At 42.9% G+C, this 6485-nt stretch overlaps 1 long non-coding RNA gene across 2 annotated transcripts in view; it reads left to right on the top strand.

The window, feature by feature from the left end:
• The first annotated feature begins 2424 nt into the window (after positions 1 to 2424).
• The window catches only part of LOC126501703 (uncharacterized), a 13328-nt gene continuing 9267 nt past the window's right edge, over positions 2425 to 6485 (top strand). For both annotated transcript variants that reach the window (XR_007591780.1, XR_007591779.1), the window contains exon 1: positions 2425 to 2501. This is a non-coding gene — a long non-coding RNA (uncharacterized lncRNA). The remainder of the gene's footprint in view (positions 2502 to 6485) is intronic.

The raw sequence follows: 6485 nt of genomic DNA on the forward strand, positions 1-6485 counted from the left end.
ATTCAATGGTTAGAAGGACAGGGTAGAAGGGACAGGAGGATCTCAGGGTCACAGACAGACATCCAGCAGATACTAGGAGACCAGGGCCATGGAACCCTTCCCATTGCTACTCGGGAGGCATGGAAAGTGATAAGAAAGTCTCGGTCCTACTGTCCTTGTGGCTGTGGTCCAACCCCTATCTGTCCATGGGGCCTGGGCTCCACAGTCTGAATGGGGGCGAGAGCCTCCCAGGAGGCTGCCACCCTTGTTCCAGCAGGAGCCCAGCCGATTAGAACTGCACACCACGCCGGCTGGTGGGTATCAGGCAATCCCTTGGCTTTAGAAAATTTGGGGTCCCTCCCAGAAGCCCCCCAACACTAGGCCGAGCCTGCCCACCATCTCCAGAGACTTCCATTACATCAACGTCATCCTTGTTGTAACAAAGCCTGGAGTGCCGGGCTGTTTTTACAATTTTTTTTTGCACTATTCTTTCTGCCTTTATTCAGGCAGCTGCATTCAGTGGGTGAACACATTCCCAGGAAGCAGCTCCCTGATAACTCAGGAGCCTTTGAGTCTGCAGGGCACTTCTCTAGTTTGTCTTAACAAAGAACTGAGTGTTGGGATTGCAAATAAAATAAGCTGCCTTTGTTTTTAACCCTCTTTTAGTCAGATAATTTCCTATATTTTCACCTCTTTGATTTCTTGTTTTCTGTTTGTTTTTTTTTAAAGGTGACTATATGTCCCATGTTCTTCCTTCTACTGGGTCTATAGACACCCCACAGGAGACTCTCCTTGTTCACTTTTCTCTCTACCTTCCCGTGTTGAGGATTGAAAAATCCCACAGATTTGTTTTACTACTGTGAATCATAAAAAGCAGCACGTTTGCATTTTGAACAGAGCAGAGATTAAGGAATTGGCAGCCTTGAAATAGCTCTTTCTCAACTTCCATTCCCATGAGGTTATCCACATAGAGCTGCTGTTAGCACAGGGTCAGTGTGATGAAATGTATTTGTTGAGTCTCTTTGGTGCCAAAGCTTTGGTTAACTATCTGATCTACCTGATAGTGGTACTATTTCAGAAAAGTCCAGTCAGGAGAGTATTATCAGTCCCGCGGATTATCAAATAGAACATGATAATGGAAGCCACAGCTAGCAAAACCTTCACATTTTTCCCTCCTCCCCACCCTGCCTTAGAAATCCCGTGCAAGAATGGGGAGGTAATCAAAGTTTACATACTAGGGATTGTTACTTTAGCAATATGCCCCTCTTAGGATGCGACTTTCAAATGCTATTAACGTTACAATATTCCCAATTTAAACCCAAACACCAGGGATCCTTCCAAGAATGAGACTGGAAAAGGGTTATGAAGAGCATAGAGAAATAACAAAATATTTTAAAAAATCTATTTTTGTTCTATCCCCCTACTTTCAACTTACCTGTTTAGATATAAAAGGATAAATTATTATTTGTCTAGATTATTGAACTCATAATACTCCCCAGACTAGATAATATCACACACTAACCTTTTCAGGTAAAAAATAGCTTACCAAAGAGGGTCTTAAATTAAGGTGACAAGTATGAGAAGCAGATTTAAAAGCTAATGAGGACACTTCTTGACCCTCCAGACAGGAAGAGAAGACAGAGGACAATCAGATAATGGGCTTTCTGGGTCTAGGGACAGTGGAGGAGTGGATGTAGGAGGGGAGGGACTCGAGAGGCACACGAGGGGCTAGGCCTCTCACTGCGGTTGCCTCTCTGCCTACTTAAGACCTTGTGGTGAAATGTAAAATCTTCCACAATTTCAGAAACTCTGGGACATGATACCCTTCTACAATTTTCCCCCCAACCTTAAAGAGAAAAGCAACCCTAAAATACCCCACCGAGGTCTCTGGAGTAGGGGCCAAAAAATTGGTTAGCTTTGGTGATGACGCCCACTTTTAAGTGAGATAATGGAGGCAATAAATTCCAAAACTTAGAGTTCCGCTCGTCTGTGATCTCAGGGTAGCTTCCCAGTGGCTGGGCCTGTCTGCCCATTTCTCCCCTGCTGAAAAGGGAGGAAAGATCACGATTGCCCTGGGGATAGTTAAAATGAACAGTCCTGGAACATAGAAAAGGCCAGGCAGACCACACAGGCAGTGTGAGTTCTGAATTCTAGGTAATCCTAGGAAGGAAAAAGAATAATAACTCCATTATCCATGGAGCATATTAGTTAGTTAGGCATGGTTGAAAGATTCACCCATTGCCAGTTCAGTTGCTTAGAGGCTCTGAGACCATAGGCTTAGGTTCACACCCTTGCAAGCTGAAACTTGAAACGTCCCAAATGCATGAAGCCAGAATTACACCTCTTATCTCTTTAGCTTGCTTGGGATGCAGCGGTCAGAGAACTTCCTGGAACTTAGCCATTTTGTAATAATGAATCAATGTTCTAGTAGATGTGCTAATGCACATCTGAAGACAGACTTGAACTAGGTACATGTGTCCTCGCCGCATGCTGTGTTCCCGGACACAGAAGAAAGATCCCAGGTGAGTGGGCACAATGTTATTTCTCTGGTGACTTGCCCTGAAAGGAAAAGTAATTTATTTGCCCAGGAACAATGTTTTTCTTGAAGGCTCAGGTTAGTTCGTTTCCTTTTTACCACAATTTATGACTTCTAATTTATACTTTGCAGAAGGATTACTTTGGATTTTAAATTTTTTGTTGAGTTATTCATCAAACAAGAAGTTTCTGAAATTTTCCAGTTGTTCATAGTCAATGGTAGATACACAACACAGAGAAAACAAGTGAGCATCTTACCCTTATAAGGGGCTTGTTCTCCAGTAAGCAAAGGGAAAAAGCTGCCTCAATAGCCACACTGAGAACTTCTCCATTACAAAGAGAGGAGCTTCTCTGAGGGAGGAGTCATGGTGCCAGATCAGCAGCAAGAAGGAGATAGCACATCCCACACCGAATAGGGTAAGTGCTGACTGAATGGTTATCTGGACCGACGGCCATACACTTGAGACCTTGATGTAGAATAAAAAAGAAAAGATCCTGCCTGTGATAAGGATGTGTCTGTACCCACTCATTTATGGGAAAAGTAATACAAAGGAGGTTATAGGCAGAAAATAATAGCAGGTGCAAACTTCTTTGCTCCGGAGTAGCTGGAATGTAGAAGCCAAAAGGTCTTGAGATGAACCTGTAATAATTGCAGTTTCTACCCTATACAATACATCACTCATCTGCATCCACACTCGCCAATAGCATGGCAGTCAAGTAAAGTAGCTAAGAATTGAGACTCAAGGAATATCTTTCTTTTTGATTCTACTGGACCTATTGGTTTCGTGGGAGCCTAGGCAGTTTCGTGGATGCTCACCTTACTAGACCTGGATGGAGGTGGGTGGTCCTTGGACTTCCCACAGGGCAGAGAACCCTGATTGCTTTTTGGGCTGACGAGGGAGGGGGACTTGATTGGGGGAGGGGGAGGGAAAGGGGAGGCGGCGGTGGGGAAGAGACAGAAATCTTTAATAAATAAATAAATTAATTAATTAAAAAAAAAGAATTGAGACTCAAATCCTTGCTTGAGCATTCACTGTGTACATAGAATCAAATGGATCACCTTACATTTGAAAGCCTCATTTACACTGCATATGAACACTTCTATGTTGTCTTAGACATGCTGGTGCTTGGTGAAGGCTCAGTCCAGAGCCTGGCACATGGCAAAGTGATCATCCCTACTGGGTGTGTCAATGGCAATGGATACATCCTAACCCAAGGTATTATCTGGCACCTCGCAGGCCTCTGTCCTGTGAGAAAAGAAGCATTTTTTTTTTTTTGGTGGGGCGAGCTAACTAGACTTTACTCTGTATCTTCTCTTTGGATTAGTTTTACATTAGGGAGATACATATTCATTATATCCAACACTCACAAAACAAGAAATAAACCTGTTATCACCAGAACATTCTTGGTATGAGGACATCAGAGAACTTGCTGGAATTTAGTAATTGTGCAATAATGAATTACTGGATCGATACTCAAAAACTTGAGCTGAAGATACACTGTCTAGTTGTGTGTCCAGACAGGCCTCAGGTAGGTACAAAAGAAAAATTCACTCAGCATAGGTTCCAAGGTATTTCCACTTTCAGTAAAGATAACTGCCCCCACCCCATAGAAAGTGATGGGACATGAAATATTTGAGAAAATTTGAAGCAAAATCTTTTCTATTAATTAATTTTTATTTATTGTATCTTTCTTGGTGTTGTAAGTGTGGGAAGACCATCTCTAGCTGACAAGTTATTTTCAATTACTAAAATGTATAAACAAAACACCATTAAAATTTCTAGGAAAGAATGTCTCCTTCCTATGGAGGTGAGTTCCTAGCAAGCCACCAAAGGGGGAAAATAATACATGGCCTGAAAATCAGACAAAGTTGGCTTTAGGTCTCAATTCCACAAGTCACTAGATGTCCATCTGATGGCAAACTATCTAAGGAACCAAGAGTTCTTCCTTATAGTTCTGAGAAAAGCATCCATTTGATAGACGAGAGAATTTGAGGATAGTTACAACTCTCTAAATCCAAGTCCTAACTCCACTGCCAGCCCATGGGCACCAGACAAGCCACAAAGCTCTCTGCACTTCCTTTCTTTATCCAATCAGAAGGAGCCATGCCCAAAATGGTTTGTTGTTGTTGTTACCATTGTTACAGTGAATTTCCAGTGCCTGGAAGGAAAGCACATGACAGGCACACCCAAAAATCAAAGGTTGTGAAAGAAGTTAATAAAACAAGGATTATAAGAGGTATTTGAGTGCTGAAAACAGGGATATTGTCCAAATAAGAAGTCAGGCCAAATCAAGGACCATCCTAAGTCCGAATATGTCTATCCAAACTCAAAACCTCTTAAGATTTCTAGAGAATAGAGTGTGGGGATTCCTGGATGTTAAAAAGTGAAAGGATGGGTAAAGGGTCGTTGCTGTGTAGTAGGTGAAAACATAAAGCTGAATCCTATAAATATCAAAATTAGCATGTACTGACAAGGGAGGGGGACTTACAACAGACCACCATCCACATAGCTGTCTTCTCACAGCCACACAGGGCAGGGCCTTAAGATACAACAGTAAATGACAAATAGTCTCCATGCAGTTGAGAGGTAAGACCAGGTGTTCCCTTTACACTGAGAACAGTTGTTCCCTAGGATTCAGGTTTGTAAGTCAGAACTTTTACCGTCATCACTACATCCATAATAGTCATGAAGATCACCATTGTTTTTCTCTTAAGGACAATCTATGCAGATCAATGTAAAATATATTATATTTAGTATCTGTATAATATGAGTTTAATGTTTATATGAGTTCAATGTCTATGCAATAAGTATTTTAGTGACAATGTAGAAAATACATTCACACAGTGCTGTGTAGTCTTATAAGAACTGCTTTTATGTGGTTTTAACAACAAAACAATATAAAACATGATCACGAAATCTAACCCCTATTGTTACAGGAGTTTGGCCATTTGGTCTAATGACCAATGGAATGGAGTGGGTCAGCTCAATGGGCGTGGTTTTCTCTGAGGATATGGTGACCCCCTTAAGAAAGGAGAGAGGAGCCAGGCGGTGGTGGCGCACGACTTTAATTCCAGCACTCAGAGAGGCAGAGGCAGGTGCACTCAGAGAGGCAGAGGCAGGCGGATCTCTGTGAGTTGGAGGCCAGCCTGGTCTACAAGAGCTAGTTCCAGGACAGGCTCCAAAGCTACAGAGAAACCCTGTCTCAAAAAACAAAAACAAAAACAAAACAAAAAAGAAAGAAAGAAAAAGAAAGGGAGAGGAGCGCTGCATGCCTGCTTCTACATGGAAAGCTTTCTGATGCCACAGCTTGGTGACCTGGTCTAGAGCTTTCCCCATCTTTCCATAGTGGATGAAGAGGCAGCGATGCCACTTGATTCTGTATTTGTGAGTGTATTATTTTGTGTTGTCCCTTAATAAACAAGTCCTTATAAAAGACTTCAGTAGACTACCCCTATACTACTTGTCCACTTCATTTCCTGCTATTATGTATTTGATCAGTGCTATGTTAATCCAAAGCTTCTAGTCTTGTGATGTTGCCAAGAGTACACTATGCAAGTGTTCTGTCATGTGGGGCAGACTGTCAGAACGGAAGTCACTGATTGCATGATATATGTTTGTAATCTTGATAACTGTTGACGACTGTCCTTTGAAAGTGGTGATTCTACTTTTCTGCTGGGAATCTATCTAAACTGGTAAGAGTGCTGCGGTTGTATGAATGAAAATACCTCCCATAGGCTCATGTATTTGAACACCTGATCCCCGGTTGGTAGCACTGCTTGGAGGGGGGGCAGTCTATTAGAGGGGGGCAGTCCAGGAGGTATGGTCTAGCTGGAGCAAGTATGTCACTAGGGGCAGACTTTAAAGTTTCAAAGGCTAATGTCATGCCTGGTTAGCGCTCTCTCTCTCTCTCTCCCTCCCCCCCCCCCCCCCCCCCCCCCCCCCCCCCCCCCCCCCCCCCCCCCCCTCCCC

Source organism: Alexandromys fortis, unplaced genomic scaffold (assembly GCF_014885135.2).
Source record: "Alexandromys fortis isolate MF-2015 unplaced genomic scaffold, M_Fortis_MF-2015_v1.1 scaffold_5, whole genome shotgun sequence".
NCBI classification, from domain to species: Eukaryota; Metazoa; Chordata; class Mammalia; order Rodentia; family Cricetidae; genus Alexandromys; species Alexandromys fortis.